This window comes from Pinus tabuliformis, chromosome 5_2 (assembly GCF_031772625.1).
Source record: "Pinus tabuliformis cultivar Carrire ecotype Pingquan chromosome 5_2, CPIR1, whole genome shotgun sequence".
Classification (NCBI taxonomy): Eukaryota; Viridiplantae; Streptophyta; class Pinopsida; order Pinales; family Pinaceae; genus Pinus; species Pinus tabuliformis.
Genome location: NC_142306.1, coordinates 343,218,554 through 343,230,881, shown reverse-complemented (window position 1 = coordinate 343,230,881; position 12,328 = coordinate 343,218,554). Strand labels below are relative to the sequence as shown.

The 12,328-nt window shown below is 35.0% G+C and overlaps 1 pseudogene; it reads left to right on the top strand.

Annotated features, from left to right (window-relative positions):
* The first annotated feature begins 566 nt into the window (after positions 1-566).
* LOC149158899 (putative F-box/kelch-repeat protein At1g60570) overlaps positions 567-12,328 on the top strand; it is a 73,061-nt pseudogene continuing 61,299 nt past the window's right edge.

Sequence of the window (12,328 nt, the reverse complement as noted above, 5' to 3'; positions counted from 1 at the left end):
TTAGTCAATTCTAAACTAATAGTAATCAATAGACAAATCGATTGTTAGATTTCTATCTTAGCAAGGACTAATATTGATTCTATAATCATATTTAAATTTAATTAATAAGGACATAAAAACTTGATAGTTACAATATAACAAGATTTTTAACCACAGGTATTCACCCCCACTTCACTATAGATATTATTAACTTGTAGATAGTTTTTGTTACAGTACCATGGGCCAATAGCATGGCTTATCAATATCATATGCCAACTCATTTCACAATCAAAAGTTAAAATGTAAAATATAATATAAAATGTTATGTAATGTAACCTAAAATATAAAATATAAGACGAAGCTACCAATTTGGTCAGAGGAAATTGATCTCTCTATAATGTAAATCTAACATACTATTATTTCTTTAGTGGGTTATTTATTTATATATAAATTAGTATAATAATCAATAATTTTTATTATTATTCCAATATATTATAATATTAATCATCTACATTATTCCTCGATGGGGTTGTGAAAATGGTAGGCCAAATGGCCTTGTGGATTTCCCCCCTTGGCATGCAGCGAACATGTCTCAATTAATGAATGTTATTGTGGGATGGCATGGTCGTCCTCAAACCCTTCTAGACATGACGATTCGAGTTATTATTCTCCTCAATATCTTTTTCATGGTTATTGCAAAGCGGGAGATGAGTGGAAGTTGTAGGGTGGTGAACTTGAACAAGGATGGCCATGTGAGCTCATCTCGGAAGGTGAATAACTAGCGCCAAGTAGTAGCAGACCCTGATGCAGTTGTTTGTGCCTTGGCGTCCTCCCAGGAGTTCATTTGGGACCTTGGAGCGCATTTCTCAAACATAATAGTTTTTCCTCTTGGAATCAAGTTGGAAGGTAGGATTTCTGGCTCTGGTCAGCAAAGAAGAACCTTTGTTGGCTTGCTCCACTATAACTCTCAGGTATCAAAAAAGAATTGGGTTTGGTTCGCTCTTGAAATTATCTTGCTGAAAATAGTGGGTTTTGGTAGTAATTACATGTTCTTTTGACCTCGAATTTTTGGTTGCATTGTGGGCATTCATTCTGTACGGTTGGGCTCTGTACAAAGGATTTCTGTGGCCTTAGCTCCTCAATGTCTTAGGGGTTTTGTTTCTAATTTTTTTACCTAGGATATTGAGGTGTCCCCTATTCTACCTTCTTTCAGTCCAGGACACTGGTGGGGCTAGTCAAGGCATAAATTTCTCCTCTCTACACTTTCAAGTTGGTAATTTTGTGCTATTTATCCCTGCCCGGGCTAGGTGGATATCCAAGTTTTCTTTTAAGCATGGTTGTAGTGAGTGGTTTCTTGTTCTAGGGGTGGCTAATTCTACGAGAACCCCTATTGTTTATGGGTTTCACAGTGTTATTTTGGTATTACATTCGTCCTGTGTCTTAGTCTAGGAATTTCATGTTTATGGTCATGGTCAATGTGTCTTTGGGGTCTCAATTTTGTTTTAGGTTTGAGATTGTAGTGGGAACTTGTCCATGCCTCGCCAGTCGGGCGACCCCCATAGAGGTGGTGGTCAACATAGATAAGTAGGGAAATGTGAAGGCAACAACTCATTGTTGGCATGTTCAAAGAGTTCAAGTGGTGTGGGGGTGGTTTCTGAGGATCAAGGTCAATTCTCAGGGCGCGTGATTATGGATATCACCTTGGACTCCATTGTGGAGCATTTGCAAGGAATCTAGGCCAACTTGGACATCCTCCGGGAACACAGATATGAGGACCGAAATGAATTTGTCACCTACATGCATGATATTCAGTTCAGTCATAATGAGATCTTGGAGCCACTGGCCAACATCCATTGGAGCTTGCATCAGACGAACGAGCCGCTGCATGAGTTCGAGGTCAAAGTTGAACACATAGAATTCCATATGCATGAGCGATCAGGTTTGATAGTTGTGACTCCTTTGCACCCTCCTCAACCTCCTCCTTAACAGTGTTCTTATAGATTGATTGTTATTTTTGGTTCCCTTCTGGTATGTATGACTACTAAGCCTATCATAAATAATGGTCCAATGGAAAAATATTTTGCAAACTTTAACTCTCACAATTAACAAATCTGGTCAGAGTGACGCTGGGGGAGCTATAGAGAAACATTTTGTAATAGATATTTTCATGCTAATATAACAAAAAAATTTAACTGATAAAAAAAATAATCATCTCCATTACAAGTATTATTACATTAGACTTTATATATTATTGATTACACATAGTGATAATTCTTGATCATATGGATGGGGGGGGGGTGGAGAAAGAGGTATGGAAGAGGAAGAGAGAGGGAGAGAGAGAGAGAGATGGAGTTGGAGGCATAAAGAGAGTGAGGGAACAACAAAGACATAGAAAGATAAAGGTGGAGAGAGAGTGTGTGTGTGTGACAAGGGAGAGATGGTGAGAGAGTGAGGGATAGAGGATAAGGAGGAATGTGTGTGTGTGTGTGTGTGTGAGAGAGAGAGAGAGAGAGAGAGAGAGAGAGGCACAAAGATGGAGTGGGAGAGAGAGGGAGAGAGAGAGAAGGATAGAGGGAGGGAGATAGTGACAGAGTTGGAGGGAAGGGAGTTCTAATTGATAATAACTTCTTATTATTTCTCACTTTAATATTTTCTTCCATTCAAATTCATCATAAATCAATTACATAGAATATCTCAATAGTAGAAACAAAATGTCAATAAGATCATAAGAGACATAGAAACAAGAGACACAACAATTTACCTTGGGAAAACCCACATGGAGGAAAAACCAAACAACATATTTCTTAGAAAAATCATTAAATTAACCAGAGATCCAACTAAAAAACATATCCAAGAAGAAGGTCAATCTGACCATCTATATCACTATGGTCAAACCTAGTCAAATTTTCCAGAGTTGGGTTTTCCCATAATTCAGCCCTCTGACCGAGATATAGGTCTTCTTTCATCTTGTCCTAGTTTGCCCAATAAATGAGTCTGATCAAATTTGATCCTCTACCCAAGAACTTGTTTTCCTTAGAGATTTGGTCTGCTCATAAATTTACTATTTTCTACCTCATAGGTTTTAGTATTCCTTACATTTCATCCCTCTATTAATCCTTATATTTCGTCCTTCTTCTATGCATCATATGATCAATGAATTTGTTTCTTGGAGGAGGTTGAAGAATTATTTATAATATTCTAGGAGGACGAATGGGTGTTACTAAAAGGGTAGGCTGACCTGACTCGTTAGAGGTTTGACTTTATGATTTGGAGCCAAGAAATTAATATTTCAAAAGTTCAGAATTCTCTTTGAAACCAACATGAAGAGCATGTCTTATATTGATCATTTCAATGGTTAACAATAAAATGACATGAAGAACATATCTTACATTTTTCATTATATATTTCAAGGGCTAAAATATTAATTATGAACATTGACTATAGCTACAAAAAATTCGACACTCCCTCTTAGCTAGGGAGGTATTCATAACATGACTATCCATATGTTCTCTTGTTGGAAAATTTCTCTAAGAAAAAGTTATAACAATTCAACATCAACATCAACATCATTTGATTACCATAATCTTGTTCAAAATTTTCGACCTATGGTAAAAATATACAACATCAACTAGGTACATTATATATTTCAAGGGCTAAAATATTAATTATGAACATTGACTATAGCTACAAAAAATTCAACACTCCCTCTTAGCTATGGAGGTATTCATAATGACTATCCATATGTTCTCTTGTTGGAAAATTTCTCTAAGAAAAATTTATAACAATTCATAATCAACATCAACATCAACATCATTTGATTACCATAATCTTGTTCAAAATTTTCGACCTATGGTAAAAATATACAACATCAACTAGGTACCATAATTTTAATCGATACCTCTGACCTATGGTGAATCATCACCATAATCGTAGTTGATACTTCTGACACATTGTACAACATTAGCATCAACTAGTCACCACAATTCTAGTCCCTCTGACACATGGTATATATATTAGTTTTGGTTCACCATCATTTTGATCAACATATTTGACACATGGTGAATCTTGAAGGGCCACACTCTACATGACTAGTTTACGGTACAATTCTAAATGAGCTCACTCAACCTATATGGAGAGTTATGAGCTTGATGTTGAGACACACACTCAACTGAGTGATTCTAGGCCTCTAGGACCATTCTTCCTAATTTTAGTCAATATAATTGATATAGGAAGTATGTTTTCCCTTTGCTAGGCCATTCTCCCTAATTCCAGTTAACATATTTGACTCGGGGAAAAAACATTTCTATGATGTTATCACGTCAACACTTTGTACCATTCTCCTTGTCAATCTAATCCAAAGAGAATGACTATCCTTGATGCTACAATTTCATCCCTTCCTCTTGCTAAGAGATACATGCTAAATCATTCCAATCTTGTCCTTGAAGTATACAAACTTCATTATGGGACAATATACTTTTCTATAAAATAATATTGGGGCCACATTTATCCCTTATGTACCATGTATTTGTACTATCTTATTGTTATTTAACCTATCATGGTCATCCGCTGCACTTGATCAAATAATACTGAAAATAGTTTCTAAATTCATATTACTTGTACAATATGCTCAGACTCTATAGTACTAAGTGCAATAAATGTTTGTTTCCTTCTCATCCTATAAATCATGATAGATCCCAAGCTGAAGTGATATCCCAATGAATTCTTTCTTTCGTCTGCACTTTGCCTAGTGTGAATGCATGCAGTTGTAGTTCACTATTTGAAACATGTCTCAAACCATAATTAGTTGTCCCATAACAAACTATACCATGTTGGTACTTCAACACATGCTGAGCCACATGCCTTGGCTTAACCATAAACTAATCGGGTACTTTCCAGTTACCCTAACTAGGTGCTCTTTCAAAAACAGATCTTGTTGTGGCAATCGAGATGCTCCCTCTACCACTACATCTTTCTAGCTATTGTATAATATAAACTATCGAGCTTGATAATCTCAATGAATCATAGTTGGTCATCCAAAAAATAGGTGAGAGATATCAGAATTATGCTTCAAGGATGTAATGCATCGAATTTAGGTGCTCTATCTCGAACTCGTGGATCAACTCCTTCTGAAGCTATAATAAGATTTCTTAAGGAAGCCTTGACTACTCCCTCTATTATCAAAGAAAATATTTCTATGAATGTTGCTCCTTATGACACATGAGTCCTCCTTCTTTCATCATAAACAAATCATATAGGATCAACCTTGATCCATCAATCCAAGTTTGAAGTATAACCTTCTATTTGCAAGAAAGAGACTCGCTCATGTCCCTCAAAGCGTTGAGGTGGTTACATGTACACTTCTTCCTTAATTTATTCATGGATAAAATCAACTTCTACATCTATTTGATGTAATTCCATGGAAGAAAAAAAAACTAATAGAATTGTACCTAGAAATTGGAGCAAATTATTTTCATGACCCTCTCTTTCTTACTGGGAGAAAATTCTAGTCTCAAATGTCACTTTGTACTTGTCTATGTTTCCATATGTTGCATGCTTGATCTTATGGATCCATTTGGAATTCATCATTGACTTGTCTTTAGCACAATCAATGTATACTTCAAAATTATTTATTTCATGGCTTCCTCTAAGCTCGTATCTCATCTAGTACAATATCTCTCTTAACACAAATCGTTGTTTATAGGAGAGTCCTTTATTGCAAGCTTTGCTTCGTTCCTCCACAACATCCATCTACTTCTAGAGCCTTGGTATCCTTTACTATGTACCTACAATCCTTTCTAGGAGGTCATGGAAGAATAGTTTGAACACAACAAAAGAAGCAAAGACAAGATGCTAACTAACATTAAAATAATAGCAATAATAATCAAGGAGGAGAGATATAAATTACTTATCTTTTTAGGGTTATAGGGAAATTTTAGCCCTCTCTTGATCTTGCCCTTCTTGCATCCATCTTGTAAATTTATCAACCTCGTCCTCATCATCATCATGATGCCATTCTTTCCTTACATGAGCTATGGTTTATTATTTTAGATAAAACATTAATATAGGTCATATCTAAGGTTTTATCCACCCCTAGGATTTTTCACTTCCCAAACTTCATGTCTTCTAGTATGTAAAAACCCTATTTTTTCAATACTCATGTTACATATTTTACAAGTCCAACAAAATTTGTATTGTGGAAGTTCTTCTTTCCATATCCAAATGTACAAAAACCATAGAGTCCCAATGTCTCAACAAACAATCAAGGATATTTCATCTTGATATTAGACTAAGAAGGTGTGTCAAGATCAGGGATCTTGAAACGAGATGTCTTGATCAAGAGATAAACATGATAGACCCAAGCGTACTTGGATACTGCTTTAGCATTGCTAGTAGTGATATTTTAAGAACCATTTTTCTTAGATAAACTTTGATTTTAACCCTTTCAACTCTTGCACGACTTATAGTTCTTGAGAGTATTTTGGTCTCCAAACTTAAAAAGGGAACTCATTTTTTCTTCATTGTAAGCTTAAGAATGCTCCTCAATTTTTTGGAAAATCAAGAGTCTTGTACATTATAGTTGATTTTCCTTTCTTGATAATTACTTGTGATATTAGTTGACCTTTTGTTACTTATTATTTCTTGTTCATTAGGCAGTTACCAAAATAATGAATATTACAAAGAGACAAAGTAAACAAGATATAGGCTCCAAGCCAAGGAAAAACCCCTCCAAGGGGAAAACCCATAAAGAATATTTCTCTTTTTATAGAATTGGTTAAAAATGAAACTTCCAAGATCCGAGAACAAAGCCAATATACCTCCCAAGAACCAAGCTATCCCAAACACAATATCTCTTCCAAACAGACCAAGTTCTTCTAAATTCAACGAAGTTCAAAGCAACTTCAATTTAGAGTTTTGACCTTGCAACAAGGTCTGCAATTTCGGCCCTTGCAACTTGCACAAAAATCCTAGAAAGCTTCGCACGTGTGGAAATGAAAAGGAGAATTTTCCCAAGATATCTTCCTTCCTTCGACTTCTTCCTCTTTTTCTTGTCTTCCTCGCTCTTCTTCCTTCTTTCTTATTGCATATCAAACTTTCTTGAGTGAGTTTGACAAATGAGTCAAAGTCCATTTTATTTATAGCCTTCTCAAGGGGTTGAATAAGCCTCTTTAGGCAGACTTTTCCTTGTTATGGCCAACTTGGTCTTGGAGGATAATATTTCTTTTTTGACTCAAAAATAATTATCTTCGTTTGTTACAATGAGTCCAAATGGGAGAATAATACATGACAAAAATTCTTCTTTGACCTAGAAAGCTCTAGAAGCATGAAGAACATGCTTTGACCTAGACTTGATCATGAAACCCATGCTTTTACAAATAAATTTATTTTTATTTTATATAAAATATATAATGTTGTGGTCACAAAGGTCATTATGAAGACCAAAAATGGTTACATTCTCCTACACTCCCTCTTAATTATTCATAATCCCATCATGAAGTACAAGGAATCTCAAACTTGAAGTATTCTCATAAGAAAAGTGAGATTGATAAGCCTATCTTTTAAGCTTCTATTTTAGAACCAACATTATCAACAAGGCCTTAACTTGAAAAACTCAACTTATATGAGAGAAGCATGATGGGAGGCTTTAAGTGAGATAGAACAGTAAATCTAAAGGCACATACCCCATCTGGATGTTCACTAGGTATGTATTTTTAGGACTATCCTTATCTTGGATTTGCAATCCTCAAATAATATCGATCATGTTTAACTACTCTTATCTTGTATGCCCTACCTCATACTCAGAGTATTGGTCTATAGGATTGCTTCTATCTTGGATTTTATAATCCTTAAGAAGCTCCAATCTCAGATGCTTATCCAATCCTATGGACCCTATTCTTTCTTTATGGCCTTCACTAAGACTTATGGTTGTTAGTGCTGGTCTAATGCATGACACATAGAAAGAAGAATATATTTTCCATCATCCCTCCCTCTCAATCAGGGAAGAGATATCCACCAAACCAAGCTTGATTCTTAGGTACTCAAGCTTCTTGTTTCATAATTCTTTTGTCAGAATATCAATTACTTATTTATTTGTAGGAATATAGTGTAGCTTCACGACCCAATCTCATACCATAATTCTGATGTAGTGGTATTTGTTGTTTATATTCTTTGTACTAGCATGAAACACTAGGTCCTCTATCAATTTTAACCATCTTTCATTGTCCCAATGTATTCTTGTAGGGCTTACTGAACCTTCAAAAAAGTCTGATAGCAACATCCTAAGCCAAATAGATTCTTTGCGGACTCCACTTGCTACAACGTACTCAACTTCAACACTACTCAAAGTGACAATATCTTGCTTCTTTCTCATCCATGAGATCATGGAATACCTTAAACTAAAGAATCCACTTGTAATGCTTCTTCCAACTGCCTCACTACCACCCCAATTCGAATTTGTATATCCCATGAGTTGGATTTCATTATCAGCATATCAAAGGCAGTGATGTATTGCCCCACATATATATAATGGGATGTGTTCAGATGTTATCCAATGGTCATGATTTGGCTCCATTTGAAATTAACTAAGGAAATTTATTACAAAACAAATGCCAGACCTTATATTCATAAGATACATTAAGGATCCAATTAATTATTTGCAACAAGTAGGATCCACTGGACTAGATTCTAAACACCTCAACTTCTTTAGATTAGTAATCATAGGAGTTGCCATTGTCTTGATATCCATCATGTAAAATCTTTGTAGAATCTTTATCACATATTTTCCTTGACCAAGAAATATTTCACTTGGTTTCTGCCAAACTTCTAGTCCCAAATAGTAATGCATAATCCCAAGATCCTTTATGTCAAATTTGGTTTCTAACTGCTTCTTGCATTCCTAAATTTTATGTTCCAGACCTATAACAAGTAGATCATCCACATATAGGATAATGATGGTTGGTTCATCCTTGACCACTTTAATGTAGAGGTTAGGATCTATAGAACTCTTGAAAAATCCAAGTATCAATAGGTATGCATTCATTTTAGCATAACATGCCCTAGGTGCTTGCTTTAAGCCATATAGAGTGTTTTTTAATATGCTGACATGTGTCTCCCTCTGATGAACTTCAAATCCTTGAGGTTTCTTGATGTAAACCTTCTCATCAATGGTCCCATTCAGAAAAGTTTTTTTAACATACATTTGATGAAATTTCCATCCCATAATAGCATCCAAAGAGACAAGTGTTTTGATTGTTGTATATCTAGCTGTAGGAGCAAAAGTTTCTTCATAATCCATTAGAGAAATTTTGAGGTCTAAAACGGGCCTCAAAACAAAAATGTGCAATCACAATCAACTTTGTGAGAACGAATAGGATTGAAGATGATGATGTCAACAATGGGGGATGATTCATCATTTTTGGAGTAAAAAAATAAAAAGATTAAAAAACTAAAAAACTATTTTTTCAAATTGTATTTTCAACTTCTCCTTATGTTTTACTCAAATTTCAAGTGGGAGCACTCATTGGATGCCTAATTTAATTCCTCATCCAAGGATTAACCATGTTGCATACTTTTGATGGACCCTACTAGACGAAAAGGGATAAATACATGAAACATGTGATTGCAATCACATTTTTTCATGTATTTCTCATTTTTCTTGTAGAAAGGTCCATCAAAAGTATGAAACATGGGTACTCATTAGATTAGGAATTAAATTATGCATCCAATGTCTACTCCTGCTTGAAATTTGAGTAAAACTATTGGGACATAAGTTGAAAATATGAGTTGAAAAAGTAGTTTTTCTTTTTTCCCTCTAAAATTTGATGATGTAATCTAATATTATTTTATTATTTCCACTATTATTCTATAATATTCCTTAGGAGGCCCATTTTAGGCCTCAAAAATTATCTAATACGATACCTTCTTTCTCTGAGAAGCCTCTAGCTACAAATATAGCTATGTACTTATCAATGCTCCAATCCACAACATGCTTTATATTATATAGCCATTTTGAAGTGACTATAGATTTGTCACTTGGTCTATGAACAATTTTCCAGACATCATTCTTCATGATTCACAGGTATTCTTCATGCATTGTATTGCTCCAGTCTTGATGCTTAGATGCATACTCATAGGAGGAGAGTTCAGGTTCAATGAGTTTATTCATATAAGTTGCACATCCAGAATAATTTTTAGGTATTTTAATTTCTCTAAAGATTCCTTTTGTTGTGTCCTTTTGCTTCTTATAGTGTTGTTCTAAACCAAGCAGGCCTCTTACAAATTTCAGGAATGGCGACTTGTTGCATAGGCTCACTAGGACCTTCAACATCTTCTTGAGTTGATGTAGGTTCTTGACCGTTGTTGTTCCTTGAGATATCTTAAAACATGGGTACTTCTTCTTTAGCAGAATCCACTGTAATATATTTGGATCTCTTGTAAGTTATGTTTTCCTCAAATATGACATCCCTGCTTACTTCAATGCGACAATCCTCTTTAATGTAGATTTTGTATGCCTTTGATGAAGCACTATAACCAACCAAAATTACTCTCATATTGGTAGGATCCAACTTCTTCCTTTTGTCCTTTGGAATGTGTATATAAATAGGACATCCAAATATTCGATGATGATCCACACTAGGTTTCTTTCCTATATATTCTTCTTCTGGAGTCATGTTGTTGAGAATCTTATGAGGATTTCAATTATGCAAGTCGACAATTATTACACATGCTTCTCCCCATAAGAATTGAGGGAGATCTTGATCATGTAGCGTGGCTCTAACACATTCGTCAATTGTTTTGTTGTTCCTTTCAACCACAACATTATGTTTAGGATTATAAGGAACAATTAGATCCCTCTTAATCCATGCTTCCTTGCAAAATGTTATAAGCTCTTTGGAGGTATATTCTCCACCATTGTTAGAACTTAGGGTCTTGATCTCCCTTTCTATCAAATTTTCTACTTCATTCTTGAATTTTTGAAACTTCTCAAATACCTCATATCTATTCTTGAGGAGGTATAACCATGTTTTCCATGAGAAATAATAAATCAATGTCACATAATATTGATGACCTCCAAGAGACTTTACTACCATAGGACCACACAAATCAGAGTGTATGAGATCTAAGATTTCCTTTGATATGGTATTACTTCTTGTGAAGGGTTTCTTCACATTCTTTCCTAGAGCACATAGCTTATAGATTCCTTCATGATCTTCTTTAAATTCATGGATTCAATTGACCATTTGGTTTAGAGATGGTAAAAATTTGTAGTGAAGGTGTCCATACCTTCTATGCCATAGTTCATAATGGATCACATCCAAGTGTACTACGGCTTGAGGGAGAGGAGCAAGTAGTCTATACAGAGTTCCCTCACGAATCCCAATTATCTTTGCATGATCAATACTAGAGTCCTTTCCTAGAACCAAAACTTTTCCATCGAAAAAAGAAGTCTTATCACCTTTATCTTCTAGATAAGAAATAAAAAGTAGATTCTTCTTGAAACCTGGAACATATGGTATATTATTGATATGAATGCTCCCACTAGTGGCTCGCTCAAACGAGGTAGATCCAATTCCTTTCACTATATATTTCTTCTTGTCTCTAAGTTTGACTGAATGAGAAGAGGTTCATTTTAGCAAAGTATGGAGTTAAATGCATTCACTTGACATATGTATGGAAGCACCATTGTCAATAACCCATACATTATCATCCTTGAAATCATCAGAGAGTGGAGAAGAAACTTCCATCCATCACTTATTTTACTAGCTTGGAGATGATCTTCAAGATGCATTCTTTTATAGTACAATGAGGTTCCCAAGAAGCTTGAAACCCTTCTTCATAATCCTTTGCATTGAGAAGAAAGTGCCAATTAAGATGTGATATTCAGTCTCCATGCACCTTAACTTTGATACCATGTTAATAAAATCAATAGTCTGGTATATTATAATTGATTTTCCTTATTGATAATTTTTTGTGATATAAGTTGGCCTTTTTTTACTTATTATTTCTTATTTATCAAGAAATTACCAAAACAATGAATATCATAAAGAGACAAAGTACACAAGATATAGGCTCAAAGTCAGGGAAAAACCTCTCCAAGGGGAAAACCCAGAAAGAATACTTTTCTTCTTATAGAATTAGTTCAAAATGAGACTTCCAAGATCCAAGACCAAAGAAAAAAATCCTCACAACCACCAAGCCATCCCAAAAACAAAATCTCTTCCAAATGAACCAAGTTATTCTAAAGGTAGCGAAGGTCATAGCATATTCAATTTAGAGTTTCAGGCTTGCAACAAGGCCTGCAATTTTGGCCTCTACAAATTGCATGGAAACATCTTGATGATGGATCCTCTTT